The sequence below is a fragment of the Vanessa cardui genome, chromosome W, assembly GCF_905220365.1.
Source record: "Vanessa cardui chromosome W, ilVanCard2.1, whole genome shotgun sequence".
In the NCBI taxonomy this organism is placed as follows: domain Eukaryota; kingdom Metazoa; phylum Arthropoda; class Insecta; order Lepidoptera; family Nymphalidae; genus Vanessa; species Vanessa cardui.
In genome coordinates this window covers 1312696-1333936 of record NC_061153.1, presented here as the reverse complement: position 1 = coordinate 1333936, position 21241 = coordinate 1312696, and the positions used below count along the sequence as shown (strand labels likewise).

At 36.5% G+C, this 21241-nt stretch overlaps 1 pseudogene; it reads right to left on the bottom strand.

Annotated features, from left to right (window-relative positions):
* Positions 1-19859: 19859 nt before the first annotated feature.
* Positions 19860-20463, bottom strand: LOC124542805 (annotated as a pseudogene).
* Between the last annotated feature and the right edge of the window lie 778 nt (positions 20464-21241).

The window sequence follows — 21241 nt, the reverse complement described above, 5'->3', positions numbered from 1 at the left end:
TTGGTGTAGGTAATGCAAAGCAGAGTTTAATCGAAACGTTAAATTTTCAATGGAGCTAGATCTAAAATACAAAACAGTGTCATCAGCGTACTGGAGTATGTTGCAAAAATTGTTAACAGACAAATCGAGGTCATGGGTGTATATGCTATAAAGCAGAGGACTGAGTACTGAGCCTTGAGGAAGACCTTTCCAGACAAGTCTGGGGGGAAGAGAGTGATGTTGGTGTCTTACCGTTATGGATCTGCAAGTTAACAGATTACATATGAGATGCACAATCCTCGGTGGAATACTCAGCTGTTGCATTTTCTGCCTGAGTAACGGAAGAAGGACATTGTCATATGCAGAAGATATATCAAGAAAGATTCCCACAAGGTACTCTCCTTTAGCAAAGGCAATTCGAATGTCTGTTGTAAGTATGCTTAGACTGTCAATGGTGCTCAACCCCTTCCGAAAGCCAAATTGAGAGGGAGCAAGTATATTTCTGCTTTCCATTAACCATTCCAAGCGGTTCTTCAAAAGATGTTCAGTGATCTTTGCCAGGGTTGACGATAAAGCTATAGAGTATATATGAGTATATGAGTTGCAATCTGAAGGGTTCTTACCCGGTTTAAGAATCGGGACAACAATTTGTGAATTCCAAGATTGCGGGACGATTCCTTTGATAAAAACCGAGATAATTATATTTAAAAAACAAGTTTTCGCTTTATCGTTTAATTTAGAGATAAAAGAGTAAGGAACGCCATCTTCCCCAGGAGTAGAATCAGATAAACCATTTAAACACAATTAAGTTCAGAAAAAGAAAAGGGGGCATCCATTTCATCCAAAGTAGATGCAGGCGTAGAATTTAGAAAACTGTCCTCATAAGGGACAAATGGGGGGGCAAGCTTGTCAGCGAAATTGTTAAGCCACTCAGAAGGAGTATTTGAGGAAGGATTGACAAAGTTAAGGCAACGGCGGAATTTTTTTAGTTGGGACCAAACTGCAGAGGAAGAGGAACGAGGACTCAGGGATTCACAAAAATGAATCCAACTGACTTTCTTCTTTTTAGAAATAAGCTGTTTAAATTTTGCGTCGATTCTCTGATACCTACTAAAATTATCCGTTGACATACACAATGTGTATGAAACTTCAGCCTCTAGCCTCTGTTCAGATAATCGCTTGCATTCCTCATCCCACCAAGGGGTGGAAAGCAAATGAGTTTTTGAGATACGCTTTTTAGGGAAATGAAGATCAGCTGCAGTTAAAATGCCATTAAGGAAAAGATCATAGCAAAAAATTACATCTCCATAGTCTTGTGAAACAAAGAGGTTGTCGATCATGGTATCAACAGACTCAGCATATGCAGACCAGTTAACATTTTTTAACTTATATTTTAATAAGGGGTTTGGATTTATATGGGGAATGGATCGGTGATTTAAAGAAAGGACAATAGGAAAGTGGTCACTACCAAAAGAGGAAGAGAGGACATTCCAGGATATTTGAGAAGCGAGGACTGGAGAGGATAAGGATAAGTCTACAGCGGATTTTGGGTTTTGGTTAGGGTATACTCTACGAGTTGGTGAGCCATTATTGAGGATGCAAAGGTTTGCATCATCAAATATGTCCATCAACAAGAGAGCAAATGGGTCACAGAAATGTGAACCCCAGGAGGTGTGATGGGCGTTGAAATCACCCATTACAAGGATAGGACTAGGAAGACAGGAAATGATGGCAGAAATATCAGGAATTAAAGCTGGATTAGGATGAGGAATGTACAGGGAAAGAAAAGAGATGTTCAGGGCTCGGACAGCAACAGCATTAATATGCTGGTTGGGAAGGGATAAGGGAATTTGGGAAAAGGGGAGGGAGTGCCGTATAAAAATGGCACTCCCTGCATAACCATCATTTCTGTCATCCCTCAAACAGGAGAAGCCTGGGACCCGGAATCGGGATCCAGGGATCAACCATGTTTCAGAGACGGCAACAATGATAGGTTTATGGAGGTTAATCAGTGAGAGGAGTTCATGTTTTTTAGGACGGACGCTCTTGCAGTTCCATTGAAGGAAGCTGATTAGGGCCATTGTGAAGGATTGAGAATAATTGACATAAGTCTTGAGCAACGTTGGACGGTAAGGGGATGTCGTTACATGTTGAAATAATACTAAGAAGTATTTTTGTTAGCATTTCTAAGAAGTTAGGATTGCTATTAAGAGGATTAGGAGTGTTTTGGTTGAGAGCACAACCGTTAGGAGCAGAAGAGGGACAATTACTAATGATCGACTGGTGGGCCTGCTTATCATACCCCTTACCAAGAGGTGATCTTGGGCGAGGAGTACTGATAACAGTCTTCCGATAGGACCTATTAGTTGAAGGGATAGGTTGATTTTGGATATTTGGAGAATATGAGGGAGGGGTAAACATCTCCTTTGCAATCTCTGCATAGGATCTACGAACAGGAGGGAACCGAGACGATGCTTCAATATAAGATATGTTATCCTGAGACATAACTATTTTAATTGACTGTTGACGGGAAAACTCAGGACAGTCCTTGTCTGTTGTATAATGGATACCAGAGCAGTGTAAGCAAGTGGCGTTATCCTTACTTACACTACAAGACTCACCTGTGTGGGATTTGGCACACTTATAACACCTAGGTTGAGATCTGCACTGTGTTTTAATATGACCATAACGACAGCAATTAAGGCATTGGATGGTCGGAAGTTTGTAAGTCTCTACTGGAAGGGATGTATGGTAGGAAAAAACTTTTGAAGGAAGTATTTGCCCTCTAAAAGTAATAACAACAGATTGGGTAGGAACCCATGTTGTTACACTGTCATTAATTGTCTTTCTGTTTAGTCTTCTTATTTTCATTACTTCACCACATCCAGTGGGAAGTTCAAGTGACATAGCAAGTTCTTCCATCGTCCAGTCCACGGGGATACCCTTAATCAAACCCATTCTGGTTACATTGAAAGTCGGTACAGTTGCTTTATACTTGCACATTTCAACGATAGGATTTGCCAGAAATGAGTTTGCTGCTTTAGCTGATGAAAATTCAACAGAAATTTTGTTTCGACCTATATTTTTAACACCATCATTAATAATTCCTTGAATTTTATGGGTGTGCAGAAATTGTCCAAATTTAATTGCTCGGATAGTAGTTCCTGAGGCTGGGTCAGACACTTCCCGGGACACTTGAACGATGAAAGGACCTTTGTCATCGTCAGAATATATTTTAGGGCCTTCAGAGAAGGATGGGTGAGTATAAATTGTTTGAATAGAGGGATTTGCCGAATTTGGATGAATTATTGTTTTTTTAGGATTAGTATCGGAATTAATTGATTCGTCAACTTGGCGTTTTCGAGAAACAGGAGTAGAGGTAGGACAAGGCGTATCAGTATTTGTTTGTAATGAGCCACCCGGATCCGGGGGTTCAGGCGGAGGATCAACCTCCATTATAAAACTTACAAGCTAAAAATTATTAATATACTATAAATACTTACAAGATTTAAAAATATTAGTAACACCACTTAACCCAACTACCAACTAAAGCACTATTAACAATAAAATATACTACAAAACTAAACGTAAACACTCAGAATCTCTAAACACGTGTGTTAACCAACGCTAACGCAAGCGAAAACTTTGCTGATATTATTTAAATAATATGTAAACGTCAAATGCAGTGTGTACAAGTTACTGTCAATGTGAGTGATAGCTGTCAATTAAATTGATGTTACATTCCGCTGCTGACGTTTCGTTTCACGTGTTAATCTAGTTTTTTATAGACATATACATAATAATTTTTTTTTTCTTTTTTTTTGTTTCGTTAATTTTTTTTTTTTTTCTCTTTTTGTTTTCCTAATTTCATGTTGTGTTTTTAAAATAGTATTCTGGATACTGTTTATATCTAAGCGATAACTTACAGCTGATAGATTGATTGAATGCTATAAATTTAATAATTATTTTATTGTTACTAGATACTATTAGATATTATTTATATTATTATTATTTATTTTTATAAATATTACATATATTTATTTGTATATTTTGTATTTATTAGGTATTATTTTTATTTTATTATTATTGATATTTTTTATTTACTTACAATATGAGTGACTCTGATGATTATATTTGTTCTGACGATGACTTTATCTCTGCCTCATCAAGTGATAGCTTTCATAGTATACCTTTGTCATTACATACTCATTTGGATTCTACTTTTCATACGGTTCCTAAAAATTTTAACGTTGTCCATCTCAACGCACAAAGTATTCCCGCGCACTATACGGATTTGTTAACATCACTTGATCTTAAAAATTTGCATGCTATCTTGATATCTGAAACATTCCTTAAGCCTTGCCTTCCTTCTACCTCTTTCTCCTTACCAGGATTTCATCTAATACGGAATGACAGGACGGGAAAAGGTGGTGGCGGTGTGGCAATTTACCTACGTAGTCATATTCCTTTTTCCATTTTAGATAAATCCCCATCGCAATATTCCGAATCTTCTGAGCACATTTTTCTTGAACTCTTATTTGGTCCTCTTAGGGGTATTTTATAGCCCTTCTCCTCATATTAATTATTTTCAATGTTTTGAGCACCTACTTGAGAAATATGTTTCTGCTGTTGATCACACCATTATTATGGGTGATTTTAACACGTGTTTAAATAAAAATGACTCACGTGCTCAACGCCTTCGTAATATTGTGAATAGCTCTAATTTAAGTATACTTCCTTCTAATTCTACTCACTTTTTCCCAAATTGCTTTCCTTCTTTATTAGATTTAATAATTGTTTCCTCATCTGATCATGCTATGCTGTATGGCCAATACCCCGCTGAAGCGTTTTCATACCATGACCTTTTGTATCTCTCATATAAAGTCCGTCCGCCTAAATCAAAACCAACCATTGTCATGAGACGAAGTTTCAAGAACTTTGACAATAATAAATTTTTGTGTGACCTTGATCGGATTGACTGGGATGCTGTATTCAATGCTCCATCTATGGATGATAAACTTGAATTATTTAACTCTCTCCTCTCAGATCTTTTTGATATTCATGCTCCATTAAGACCGATTAAGTTAAAACACCTTCCAGCACCATGGTTAACACAAGACATCAAAGTTGTCATGGCAAGACGTAATGCTGTTAAGTCGAGATATAAACGGAGACCGACAGACAACAATCTCCTGAAATATAAACGGCTGCGTAATCATTGCAGCAAAGTCTGTAGGGATGCTCAACGAAACTATATACACAATTCTGTTAGCATCAAGAACACCGGCAAGGTATGGCGTTTTTTGTATGCGATGGGTATTGGCCGTCAGTCACTAGAAGTAAGAAATGTTGACGCTGAAGCGCTGAATAAGCACTTCACGGCGGCTACCATGGACAATGCGAATAAATGTCACACCTTGAGTTCCATAACCACACGTCCTAAGTCTAATTTTTCTCCTTTCTCTTTTACTCTAGTGACTTCTGAGGATATCAGGAAGAGTATTCTTGGTATTCAATCAGACGCCGCTGGATGTGACGGTATCAGTCGCAAAATGATACTCCTGTCCTTAGATACCATTATTCCTGTTCTATGCCACCTATATAATTTCTCTTTAAATTCAGGTATTTTTCCCAATAGTTGGCAAATAGCTCATATCCTACCCATTCCCAAAATCTCTAATCCTACTTTGTTAGCTCACTACCGTCCTATATCTATCCTTCCTTTCCTTTCTAAGGTTCTCGAACGCATTGTCCATGGACAGCTTTCCAACTTTCTCTCATTAAATAATATTTTAAGCCCATTTCAATCGGGATTTCGCCCGGGAAATAGCACCACAACAGCTTTGATCAAAGTCTGTGATGACATTCGCTTTGGGATTGATAACAAAGAAATTACTATTATAGCTCTTCTTGATTTTTCCAATGCCTTTAATACTGTTGACCATGACATTCTCTTAGCTATTCTTGATTCTTTAAATTTCTCTTCCAATGCTGTTTCTTGGTTTCAGTCTTATCTTACAAATCGTCAACAGCGGGTTATTGTTGATGGTAAGTTTTCCTCCTGTTGCTATCTCAGGGCGGGTGTCCCACAAGGTGGTGTTCTGTCCCCTCTCCTTTTCTCAATCTTTATAAATTCTGTCACTAAACATCTTTCTGTTTCTTTTCACCTCTATGCTGATGATTTGCAGGTTTATTTAACGACTCCTGTTGAGAACATCGCTAATGCTATCGATCTTATGAATCCTTCAATCGATTAGTGACTGGAGCAAGTCATATGGTTTATCGTTAAATGCCAGTAAATCACAGTTAGCTATAGTTGGCAATCCAAAACAGCTTGCGAAACTTAATCAAGTTAATGTTCCTCTCGTAGTGTTTGACGGTACAACTTTGATTAATAATAACATTGTCACAAACTTAGGTCTTATAATAGATGACAAATTTTCTTGGGCAGCGCAAGTGTCAAATCTAAGTCGGAAAATGTTTGCAGCTTTTGGCTCATTAAGAAGATGGAAGAAGTTGTTGCCAATCAAAACTAAAATTTCTCTTTCGAATGCACTTCTTCTTCCCATCCTAGACTACGCAGATGTATGCTACTTAGGTCTATCCGAGGAGCTACTTGACAAGCTTGAAAGGTTGCAAAACATGTGCATACGGTTCATTTTTGGATTGAAAAAGTTCGACCACATCTCCGAATATCGTACCCGACTTGGATGGCTGACAGTCAGACAAAGACGTAATTTGCAAGCCCTTTCTCTCCTTTACACTATTCTCTTCTTTCCCCAAACTCCAACTTACCTCAAAGAACGCTTTTCCTTTCTTGGCTCTAATTCTTCTCTTCATCTCAATCTTCGTTCTCTATCGGACAACAAACTACAGCTGCCTCTCAGCCACTCACACTGTTATAATGATTCATTTACTGTCAGATCGATTAAATTATGGAATGCGCTCCCACATGACATTAGGATGTCACAGTCCTTAAATATATTTAAAAGTCGAGTCAAACATCATTATATGTCTTCGTAACTACTCTTTTTTTATATTTATATGTATGTATGTAGGTAGGTATATATGTATTTATGTAGAAATATAGGTATGTATGTATATATGTATGTATGTATATATATATGTATGTATGTACAGGTATTTGCATGTATGTTTATTTTACGTTTTCCTTATATGTAATTTTATATTAAATCAAATATCCATTGTATATGTATGCATCATAATATAATTATGCACTACCCTCTTTACAGAATATGTTGTCCTCATCTGTTGGGTTGCCTGTAAGAGATCGCTTTTAGTGATAAGGCCGCCCTTGCCGTCAATTTTCTTTAACTAATCATGTTATATTTACTGTTATTTTATATGATGTTGAGTGCAATAAAGTTTTTATCTATCTATCTATCTATCTATCTATCTATCTAAAAATAAAATAGCGACAATTACATGTAATATGAAAAAAAAAAAAGAAAAACAGACATCGCAATGGTAAGTAAGTCAATATTTTTTGGATTACATATGATAAGATCATAACTTAGGCTTTTCAGTTGTATTATATTTCTCTGGTCCAAGTCCTTTACTTTTTATTTATTTATATTCTAGGCTCTCAAGTGTAAGTGATCAAAAACAATACTATACGGAGAATACTAATGTTAGACAGAAAGTTAACGCCAAGAAAATTTAAACCTGTGGAAGTATAATATTTAATATCCAATACAAAAAAAAAAAAAAAATTGGAGTCGGAGATTGTGTTTGAAACTACAATAACAACAACAACCGGTCACCGAGCGCTGGCATGACTCATTCTAAGTGCTATCGGGCCGCAAACAGACAGGTACCTACTCTTACTATTAATCGTATTCCTAAAGTAAACTAAACATACTTGGTGTATTATAATAATTACATTCTGTTAAAATTTATTTTCATAATTTATATCAATTTTTAAATACTGAATACCTACGAACGAGTACATACTATAACATAATATATATATATATATATATATATATATATATATATATATATATATATATACATACTCATAATAGAACAATTATTTAAAAAAAAAAAAAATAAATAAATAAAAAAAAAAAATAATAAATGAGTATCTAGTATCCTCATTCAGTTTTTTGTTTATCTAGCAAGTATTGTTTATATTTACTTTTAAATGTTGAAATTGTTTTCAGGTCCCGCAAAGGAGGTGGAAGATCATTCCAGCACTTGGTGGCGTTATACCTGAAGCTGCCTCGGAACGCTGCAGTTCTGTGCTGGGGCATTTTTAGCATAAACAGTGACGCTCGCGTGACATGTTCATTACTGTTCCTTTTTAACCATTGTAGTTTGTGGTATAGGTAAGGAGGAATCTGATATTTAATAACACCAAAAAGTAACGATGCAAAGTGTAGTTGTCTACGATAATTCATTTTTAAAATATTGGCACTATTTAGAAAAGGCGTAACATGAGTACGAGGTGTAATATTGAAACAGTACCGTGCGCATGCATTCTGCACTCGCTGTATTACCTTTTTAGTGCGTGCAAGTAAGCGGGGCCCTATAACTGCGTCAGCGTAGTTAAACTTAGACAAAATTAAGGCCTCGCATAGTTTGATACGGACATTCGTTGAAATTGAGTCTCTTATACGATAAAGGATCTCTAATCTATAAAAACAAGTTTTAGATATATTATTTATATGATTTTCAAAGCGAAGCCTTTCGTCCATTAGTACACCTAGATTACGTGTCTCGGTTACCCTTTCAATATGTTCACCTCTTATCTCTACTTTAGGGTTATAAATGTTAACTAATTGTATTTGACGATCTGTGCCAAAAATCATGTATTTTGTCTTGGCCGCATTTATAGTCAAAGTGTTTGACTCCGACCATTTGGAGATACGGTCTAAGTCCTGCCCAAGCTTGTGCAAAGCTAAACTTATCTCACTTGGTTTAAATGATATATACAATTGTATATCGTCCGCGTACATCTGAAATTTACTTTTTTTAAGTAGTAAGTAATTTATTTTTTTTAAGGTCTTTGAAACCAAATCGCGTTAAAAGAGGTCTTGCAGACAGCTTAGGTTCCGTAATTAAAAGTATTACAGGCAACCTAGATTATCAAGACGCAATAAATTATAATAATGCTATAAAATTATAAGAAAGTAATCAAGATAGAATAGTATCCGAGTTTGATAATCATGTCAGTTTAAGTAAGGAATGGATGCTGAAACATAATGATGTACTTAACGAACTAGTTGAAAACCAAATTAAAGTTAACAATACTTTACAGCTTATTTTAAATTCAAATGCCTATAAAGAAAATAGTTTACATAAGTATGCGAAACTTGCTCAACTTTTGGTAATAATAGAAGAAAATGTAGAAGAACTGATGACTGAATTAATTAGAATAGAAAATATGTTAGCTTTTATTCGTGTTTCTAGCACTCACCATTCCATGTTAGATATACATGTTTTAAAATTAATGATAGATAAGTTAACAAATTTATATAATAAGAATCAAATTATAGACTTAGAATTGAGAGAATACTATAAAATCAAAATCAAAATAAACTTTATTCAAGTAGGCTTTTACAAGCACTTTTGAATCGTCATTTTACAATTAAGTGAAGCTACCACCGGTTCGGAAAGTAGATTCTACCGAGAAGAACCGGCAAGGAACTCAGTAGTTACTCTTTTTCAACATCTAAAAAATACAAAGTCATGTTAGTTCAAAACAGTTATTTAAATTTATATATCCTGCTTGGAAGTCAATAGGTATTAAGTCCACGCTTTTTTCCAATCCAATCCAATCCATCAGCCTATTTCCGTCCACTGCTGGACATAGACCTCTTCAATTGCACGCCTCTATGATCGTTCTTGGGCTACTCGCATCCAGCTCCTGCCAGCCGTCTTGCGTTCGCCGACACTACGTTTGCCGAGACGCGGTCTCCACTCTAGAACATGTTTCCCCCAACGGTTATCGGTTCTGCGACAAATATGGCCAGCCCACTGCCACTTCAGCTTACTAATCCGGTGGCCTATGTCGATGACTCTGGTTCTCTGGCGGATAGCCTCATTTCTGATGCGATCCCGCAGAGAAACGCCGAGCCCTTTCCATAGAACGCTGAGCGACTTTAAACTGGCGGACCAGTCTTGCCGTGAGTGTCCACGTTTCGGCTCCGTATGTCATGACGGGTAGGACGCACTGGTTGAACACTTTTGTCTTGAGGCATTGTGGGATCGACGATGTAAAGATTCGACGTAATTTCCCAAACGCTGCCCAGCCTAGCTGAATTCTTCTATTCACCTCGTCCTCAAGGTTGTTTCTACCAAATCGCAAAGTCTGCCCAAGGTAGACATTATTTTGAACAACTTCGAGGACGATATCGTGTATCGCAATCGGTTCCGGTAGAACATGTTCATTGAACATGACCTTGGTTTGGAGTCGAGATGGCCCAGTGGTTAGAAAGCGTGCATCTTAACCGATGATTGCGGGTTCAAACCCAGGCAAGCACCGCTGATTCATGTGCTTAATTTGTCTTTATAATTCATCTCGAGCTCAGCGGTGAAGGAAAACATCGTGAGGAAACCTGCATGTGACAAATTTCATAGAAATTCTGCCACATGTGTATTCCACCAACCCGCATTGGAACAGCGTGGTGGAATATGTTCAAAACCTTCTCCTCAAAGGGAGAGGAGGCCTTTAGCCCAGCAGTGGGAATTTACAGGTTGTTGTTGTTGTTGTTGTTGTTGACCTTGGTTTTACCCAAGTTCATCCGTAGGCCGATACGCATAGAACAATCAGCCAGCTCGTTCAGCATTTGTTGTAGGTCTGAGAAATATTGGGAATAAAACACCTGTTGTTAGCACGACGTATATTGGTAGACAAAGGACTGTGATATACACATTTTACATTACAGCTCGGTAGGTAGATAAATTGTCTGTTAATCAATAATAATAAATCTACCCCCATTATATACATACATTACACCTCCCAACTTAATAACTAATTAATAATTAAAAATACAATTGTTTTCAACCGACTTCCAAAAGGAGGAGGTTATCAATTCGTCTGTATTTTTTTTTTTTTTTTTATGTTTGTTACCTCATAACTTTTCACTGGGTGGACCGATTTTGATAATTTTTTTTTGTTTGAAAGGTAGTGCTTCCCGTGGGGTCCCATTTTTTTTTATTTTTTTCAGATGATGGTATCCTTATGAAAACGACATAAGTCTAAAATTTGCATTATGTATATGCGCGACAAATAGGTGAATAACTGAAAATCACGTTAACCAATTTTGATAATTCTTTTTTATTATAAAATATATACTTCAAGGGTAATTTGGTGAAAATTTGGTAAGGTTCTGAGCACAGGATCCATGACAAAGTAACGGAACGGAAGGGAACGGAACAATTCTGAGGAGCACGTTAGCGATACGCAGTCGAATCTTTTATTTATAGGTTATTTGGATATTTGAGTCACCTTCCGTAATGTGGTTATGTTTATGTAATTATCATAGTCGAATATTATAATCAACTAGCTACCCACCCCGGCTTCGCACGGGTGCAATACTGATACTAAATATACTACAGAATTTGTTTATTTACGACATCACATCGCAAACTTCTAAAATTATCAGTGTTTCTTTACTACATTGTTCATGTATTATATACACAAACCTTCCCCTTGAATCACACTATCTTTTAAAAAAAACCGCATCAAAATCCGTTGCGTAGATTTAAAGATATAGGGACAGAGAAAGCGACTTTGTTTTATACTATGTAGTGATGGAACTCCTATACGGCTCACAGGTAAGGTGCGATATGGAGCAGAATTTCTTACTATCTTTAATCAAATTTTGTGTATGTGATGTGATGTCATATGATGTACGAAATATAGTTGGTCTTTTTCAAAGTTTTTTTGCTGAGTTCGATTACAGCTCTTTCGAGGGATCCTTGTAGTTTACGCCGCGTGACGTATTAAATCCGCATTTTCGAAAGTCTATTTTTGCTTTATTCGCAAGTTTCCTTTGAAATTGTCCTCGAAGTAGTTTCTGACTCATATAAACGGAACGCTTAATCTATCCATATTAAAAAAAAATTAGTTAGTCAACATCAGCTTCACTTAAAATCAAAAAATAAATAAAAATTTTAACAAAAAGAAAAACCGACTTCAAACAAAACACTATTTTAAAACAAATGAATATGCACGAAAAAGTAATAAAATTGCGTATTCAACATATTTTTTAGAGTTTTCCTAAGTTAAATGAAATGAAAAATATTAGACTACTTAAAAGTCGATTAACGATTATATCATGTAGTTATAATTATTGTTATATTTGGAGTCGGTGTTTATAATTCCAAGATTACAATTGAAATCTAACTGTAGCTTTGCGAAGGCGTTTGGGACGGATCTGTAACGGTGGCGTTGTATACACCTTGGGTGATGAAACAGTCTCATCACTAACTTCCCCTTGCGAATTTAATAATAATAATAATAAAATATTTATTGGTCAAAGTCGCACTACAACACAATAACAATCTTATTCACGATTAAAAACAGTATAAAAAAGACACAATAAATAAATTTACACAAAAAAAATATTATTATAATAAGAAAAAGGAAAAAAATATATATATTCTAACAAACCCTAAGATTAATTAAATAAAAAAAAAACTAAACTATACTTTACACATCTTTATTTATTTATAATTGAACACAATTACCATCACTACATAACTTTAATCGGTTACAAGAATATTTCAATACATAAGATAAGATAAATATACTTTATTGTACACCGAAACAAAAAAATACAAGAAATAACACAACAAAATAGAAAACACGGTACAAAAGGCGGTCTTATCGCTAAAAGAGCGATCTCTTCCAGACAACCTTGGATAAAGGACATTGAATACTCCAAGAAAGGGATTCGGAGGTGTACACCTTTTAGGTAAATCATATATACACAAACATAACATATCTACATACAACAACAGCCTGTAAATTCCCACTGCTGGGCTAAAGGCCTCCTCTCCCTTTGAGGAGAAGGTTTGGAACATATTCCACCACGCTGTTCCAATGCGGGTTGGTGGAATACACATGTGGCAGAATTTCTATAAAATTTGTCTCCTCACGATGTTTTCCTTCACCGCTGAGCACGAGATGAATTATAAAGACAAATTAAGCACATGAATCAGCGGTGCTTGCCTGGGTTTGAACCCGCAATCATCGATTAAGATGCACGCGTTCTAACCACTGGGCCATCTCGACTCTTATACATAACATACGATTAATACATGTTATATATAACATATAAATACGTGTATAAACAAAATAATACATGTTTTATAAATGAATTCAAATACATAAAAATACATACAGTGTAAACTCCATGTAACGTCACTCGATTTAACGGCAAACTCTCTAAAGTGTCGAAATCAATTGGTTTTAGTTGGTTTAGCTTGTATTCAATACAATGATACACTCTACAAAGCATCACACCCACTCTCAATAACGACAACAATTAAGAAATAAAAAGTATCTTTTAAGTTGCTAAAATTAGAAAAAAACTGCGCATCTGTGTACGTTTTTTTGTCGCTTTATTATTCTAGCCCTCAATAAACTCTATTGTCGGCACCACGCATTAGGAACTTTCTTCATTTGTTTACAAATTGGGATTGCTTGCACGTGTAGACTGTGACCATGCCTAATAAGTAGGAGTCACGGATTGCAACGTTATCATATGTATTCTACGATTGATGAGGTGGAAACAGAACTTGAGTTTGATAGCGACGACGACCTTCCATTAAATGAGTGGATTCAGCAGGTCATCATGGCAGGAAATACGGTAAATTTTCAAACCTACATCGAAGTAAACAACTGCCTGCTTACATCGGCTTCACTCATAGACATAGAAATTTTGGATTCAGTGAGAAAAACTGAAGTTTAAGAACAAAGAGATGAAGAAGATGAGACGGATGAGCTTGAGCCTCCACCGAAAGAAGTTCCGAAAGCTGGAAAATTACTTTCTTTATATCAGATATAAATAAAATAAATAAAAATGGACAACAAAATTAGGTGCAGCAAAAGGCGTCACACAAAACTAACAGAGTATACGCAATAGCGTTCAAATAACATATATATTTTTTGTACATAACTACTAACAATAGACTAAAATAAACTTTTTTTTTTAATTCTGATTTTTCTTCTCTTCATTTAACGACAACTCTCTATAACGCCATAAAATGCACAGTCCGTTCAGTGTCGTTATATAGAGTTTACACTGTACTTATATATAAAGTATTATTATATTTCATAAATAAAATTACAACGATTTACAATTACAAATAATAGTGTTTTAGAAGCCTCTTAAAAGCAGCAACGGATTGTCCACGTCTTATATTTATGGGCAAGGAGTTCCACAAGCGTACTGCTTGGACAGAGAAGGATTTAGTAAAAAAGGAAGGAGTTTTAAGAGTAAGGTTTTGTTCGGAGCGAAGACTGCGGAAATGGGAATCACTAAGGAATTGGAAGGACTGTTTTAGATAAATAGGGTCATTGGGGTTGAAAAGTATACAGTAGAGAAGAGAGAGAATGTGTGTATTCCTGCGAAGGCGGATCGGGAGCCACTCGAGCTTTTTGCGAAAATCGGAAATGTGGTCATACTTGTGAAGCTCAAATATGAACCTGATGCAAAGATTTTGAATGCGCTCAAGTTTGTTCAATTGATCTTCTCTAAGATCAAGATAACAGCAACTTGCATAATCAAGAATTGGTAAAAGGATAGATTGTACTAACGCAATTTTGGTGGGAGTCGGTAAAAGGTTACGTAATCTACGTAGGGAACCAACAGCAACAAACATTTTTCTGCTTACCTCACTCATTTGTGGATTCCAAGAAAGGGTTTTATCGAATATTATACCCAGATTTTTAATTTTATCACTGTATGGAATTATGGCATTGTCAAATAATATAGGGGATAAGGTGAAAGCACTCCGCCTTGAGGCACACCGGCACTTAAAATTGACTAATCAGAATAAGAGTCCTGAACTCGGATTCTTTGTCTGCAGCCATGTAGATAACAACGAAACCAGTCAATTACAGTAGGAGATAAATTAAGAGAACTTAAAATAGCCAGTAATATGTCGAAATTAACAGTATTGAAGGCATTACTGAAATCCAGTAATGTCAAAACTGTAACTTCCTGGTTATCCAGCTAATCTGATGTCATCGGTGATCTTAATTAAAGCAGTAGCCGTACTATGACAAGTTCGGAATCCCGACTGAAGTGGTTAAATAGGTTATTTTTGGTTAGGAATAAATTAAGTTGTTGGTAAACAAGGCGCTCCAGGACTTTTGAGAGAAAAGGAAGTATGGGTATAGGGCGGAAATCACTATAGGACGATGGATTAACTTTTTTCGGTAATGGGACGATTTGAGCGTCTTTTCAGGAGGAAGGACAAATACCAGTATTGATGGAATTATTAAGGACATGTGATGACAGGAATAAGGTAATCAATGATAGGAATATCATTTTACGGCTAATGCAGTCAGAGCCGACAGCATCAGAATTTATAGCTAAAATATTCTTCTTAATATCACTTTCCGTTAATTGACTAAAACTAAAAGATGGGAATGCTGGAGTGGATGAAGCAGAAAGATTATTTATTGTTTTTGATTTGACGGTGCCATCGATAGCAACTGCTGACGCGAAATGATTATTGAGCTGATTAAGATCGACATTATTAAAGTTTGTATCCGACTGAGCTTTCCCAACTCCAAGAGATTTCAGAAATTTCCAAACTTTAGAGGTATCGCCCTCCTCAACTACAGCTTTGTGAATATGCCGACGATGTGTGTCTACACAGCCTGTTGCAGCGATTTCGATACTTTATATATTTTTCTTTATTTGTGTCAGACGGATTAGATTTATATTTGGCTTTAGCTAAATTTTTCTTTTCTTGGAGACGTTTTATATCTGAGGTAAGCCATGGTGCCGGTAAATGTTTTATACGAAAACGCCGAACAGGTGCATGTGTATCATAAAGTTTAGTTAAAAGCGAATTGAAAACACCAACCAGTTCATTAACAGTATTTCCATTTAACGCCACTGACCAATCAATCTCAGCAGCATCAGCTCTCAGACGCTCTAAATCCATCCCAGCAAAATTGCGTTGCAGAAGAATTCTTGATTTTGCCTTCGGGGGTTTGATTTTATAGGATAGATATAAAAGATCATGGTAGGAAAATGCATGCGCATCACATTGACCATGTTTTTCAACATGGTCAATAGATGACACAATGATTAAATCAAGAAGAGAAGGAACAGAATGAGGAAAACAGTGCGTAGCAGAAAGTGGCAAGATTGTCATATTCACCCCGTTGACAAGCGATGTCAGACGAGATGACCGACAATCATTTTTAAGCAGACATGTATTGAAGTCACCCATGACTACCGTATGACTGTACGAGGGTACGAATGACTCCAACAGATTTTCAAAACTTAAAAAATAATCCACATTCTGCGACGGACTATAATAAACATCTAAAAGAAGTTTAGTGTGTAATAGTGTAACATCAATGAAAAGGTGTTCTGCCTCTCCATGGGTGTGAGACTGAGAGTAACTAATGATCGAGTATGCAATATGAGATCTGAGATATATGGCAACACCCCCGCCCGTTCGCCCTAAACGATCATTTCGGATCAGATGGAAACCAGGGAGTGAATACGTTGCAGACGGCAAACAGGATTTAAGCCATGACTCAGATATCAATATTGCATGAAGATTTTTATTTTGGAAAGAGGATAGTAAGTCTGGATAATGTGCAGGAATACTTTGTGCATTAATATGAACTATATTAAAATTTTTTTCAACATCAGAGAAATAAGTATCAAGGGACTCGTTGACGGAATGTATACTATGGAAACTACTGTCACTGTTCGAACCATTTGAGGATAAAGAAAAAAAAGATTCACTAACAGAGCTGTCATTAAAAGCCATTGTAACTACAACTTTAAGTAAAGTATAAATAATAATAAATATGTATATAAATTATTTTAAATATATAATTATATATATTTCAATATTATAAAAAGTCTATAACTGCTAAAAATATATAATAAATTTAGTATAATGTCAGTGGTAAATTCAACCAATGTAAGGTCGTCAATTGTTGTATCCGACATACAAATTAATTTAAATTGCGTTCGTTCAGTCGAAAATTCATCATTTGTAAAAATCTTTAACGAAACGCTATCCTTTTCTATGTTAATGTGTGGTTGTTTTGTAAAAGTTCTGCCTATAAGCAATGGCTCTGGTAAAAAAATGTTGGGTACAACGATCAACTCTACAAAAGCGCAAGCATCGTCTATTTCAATATTTGTTAAACATTTTCCTAACGGCTGAACTACAGAGTTTCCAAATCCTATCAGGGGTGGCAACGAATCATCAACTAGCCAATTAACACCCAAGTTTTCCATATCCAATAACCTTATTAAAGTTTTGGAGCTACCGAAATCAATGAAGCAATTTTTTGAGATACCATTAATAATAGCTTTTTTATAGTACTTTTGACAGTCTGAGTCTGTACCAGTCACTAGCATAACGGAACTAATCTGTAACTCCACATAATACATCCGCGTTTACAATAAAGTTCATTGCGACGTAAAAAAATGGCTTAATATTATCGTCTGAACAAGTGACCTGCCACCCCGATTGTAAATATAATATTATTTTACTAAGAATTTTATCTTTAGAAGTTTGAATTTTAATATTGTCGTGAGTTACAAGTAAAAAATTTTCTACAAAATTAACGTACGTAATTTCCTCAGCAGAATTCTGAATTTTACTGCTACTAGGTTGCGGCAACCTCGATAAGGCGTCAGCGCAATTTTTACTTGAAGCGATATATTCTAATAATTATAACCCGACAATAATACTGCCCACCTTTGCAAGCGTGAAGCAGCCATAACCGGAATACCTACTTTATTTCCAAATATATATGTCAAAGGCTTATGATCCGTTCAAGTATAAATTTTCGCCCGTATAAATATTGATGAAATTTTCTAATAGGAATCTATCTGGAAGTATGCTCGCTCCGCTGCAGTTAAAGACCGCGATGCATACGCGACGGGCCGCTCCCCCTGCGGCGTGAGATGCGAGATGACCGCGCCCACTCCTACACTACTCGCGTCGGCAGTCAGTACCAACGGCTGCTCGCAGGAGTAATGAACTAGTACTTCGCTTGAAACTAATTTATTTTTAATAACTGTAAAAGCATCCTTACAATCTTTATTCCATATAAACGTTACGCCGCTTCGTAATAGTCTATAGAGAGGAGCCAATATTGTACTGATATTCTTTATAAATTTTGAATAATACATAATCATTCCGATAAACGCCCTAAGTTCTGAAACATTAGTAGGGGCGGGAGTATTTACAATGGCCTTGACCTTGTCGGGATAAGTGTGAACGCCGTCCCCACTGATAACGTGACCCAGATAATTTATAGACTTCGCAAAGAATGAAAATTTTTCTCTTTTAACACGCTATCCGTGCGTTTGTTATCGGTCAAAAACTTTATTTAAATTATCCATATGTTCCTTCGTATCTTTACCAGTAATAATAATATCATCTAGAAATACGCCCACATGAGATAAATCCGCAAATAAATTCTCTAAATGCCTCTGAAAAATTCCTGGACTAGATGATAAGCCGTACACTAAGCGATTGTATCTGAAAAGATCTTTATATGTATTTATCACTGTATATTTTCGAGAATCATCTAAAGTAAACTGCGCATACGCTTAAGACAAGTCTATCTTACTATAACGGTCACCGCCGTGTAAACGAGCTAATAAATCTTCCACCTTGGGCAGCGGATAACGATCGACATCGATTACCTTGTTTAGTGTTAACTTATAATCAGCACAAATTCTAATGTTACCGTCCTTCTTGACCACGGGCACAATAGGTGTCGCCCAGTCCGACCGCTCGACCGGGGTGAGGATGCCGTCGCGCACGAGCTGCTCAAGCGCACGCTCCACCGGCTCGCGCAGCGCGTACGCCAGCGGCCGCGCGCGCATGAACACCGGCTGGGCACCCTCCCGCACATGAATCCTAACTGCGCCGCCCGTGAACCGACCCAAACCATCTTTAAATACTTCACAGTATCTGGAACTGAATTCCTCGAAGTTAAAATCACTCGTATTTAAATTATGTACATTTTTATTATAATTACATACTGGAATTGGTAACTGTAAACCAAGTTCTAAAATCCATTGTCTACCTAGTAGCACAGTTTTGCTAAATATTTGCTTGTATTTCCATAGTTAACAAGCGGACGTATAACGCCAATGGGATGAACAATTTCTCCGGTATAATACTTTAAGGCTAAACTACATTTATTTGATTTTAATTCTTTGTATTTAATTAAATACTGCCCCTAGCTTATACACGACACGGCACTTCCGGTATCGTACTCCATTTTTAAATTTTTACCGTTAACATTTAACATAATTAAAATGGGCTTGCAATTTTCGAGACATAATTGGTTCATAAACATAATTACCTCGTCGCTGTCGTCTCCTCCGTCCACCGATTGATTATTCAAATCCGTGACGGCAACATTGTAATGTTCACTCTTCAACGGACAAACCCGCTGTAGATGGCCTTGCCGGTTACATACTCGACATACGTAACGTGCAAATCGGCACGTCATTGCGCCGTGGTCACCACCACACGCGATGCACCGGTGAGTGTTTCGTCCCCTTCCACTTGCAGAGACCTGCACCGCAGCCGTAGCTTCCGGCGCCGCCCGTCCACTCCGTTGATTCACTCGCCCTCACTGCTTGTTTGCTAATCTAAATTTCCTATTATCTTATTTATTCTGCCATGCTCCTTGGCTTGGCTTGGCACTCTACTAACACGCCGCTCTTCGAGCTGCCCGAACAGTGGTCTACCATTGCTGCATCCTTTTCCGCCGCCTTCATACTGCTTGCCAACTGATAAGCTTTAGCAAAATCCAGGTTACTTTCCGCGAATAACCGTTGTCTTATAGTTTCGCTTATAAGCCCACACACCAACTGGTCTCTAAGACTTTCCTCCAACCATGCACCAAATTCACATGTCTTCGTTAGTCTTTTTAAATCTGCAACGTATTGTGATATAGACTCGCCTGACCTTTGTACCCGTTGACGATATTTAAATCTTTCTGCATTGGTAGAAAGATTTTGTTGACGCTCGGTTTTGGTTGCAGATGTTTCCCGAGAATTTCCGTTAACTCGTGAAATGTTTTGAACTCGGTTTATCCGGTGTACACAAATTAACTAACAGTTCATAGCACCCCGCACCGACAACTGTTATTAATGTCGGTACATGCAATTCACGCGGTATATTGTTCACTATAAAATACTGTTCTAGTCTTTCCACATATAACTGCCAGTTATCAGAGTCAACTACAAACTCGGAAATTTTTCCAATCGACATTTTACTAAAGAAAGCAAAAAATAATAATAAATAATATATAATAATAAATATATATATATATAAATAATGAACTATTATCACGGTTCACCACCTCATTCGCCACTGAGAAATATTGGGAATAAAACACCTGTTGATAGCACGACGTATATTGGTAGACAAAGGAATATGATATACATATTTTACATTACAGCCCGGTAGGTAGATAAATTGTCTGTTAATCAATAATTATAAATCTACCCCCATTATATACATACATTACAACTGCAACGTTTCTGCCACGATGACGATGTCGTCTGCGAATCACGCTTTTTTATCATCTATAAAATCTTGTATCGAATAATATGCTTTTTCTACCAATGTATTTTTTTCAAACGATTTCAATTTACTAAACGGCAAAGTTAAAAATGTCTGCGGAATTTTATTAAAGAAACTGATACCCTGCCCCAAGAAGGATTTATTGCCTTTGCGGAGTCGGAAACTTGGCGTTATAAGCTTATCCTTACTCCTAGTGCACATACAATGATTATCACTGATTTTATCAAAGTGATCAATATAATTACTGTATTACTACTGATACTGTATTGTTGTAAATATATTGCGACGCAACAGTGAGTATTCCCACTTTGTTAAAAACATCCCGAAGAGAGTCTCTAGCTCCAAGATTATAAATAAACCGGATTGCTCTCTTTTGTAAAATAAAGACAGATTCAATATCTGCAGCGTTACCCCAAAGTAATATGCCATATGACATAATAATGTGAAAATAACCAAAATAAAC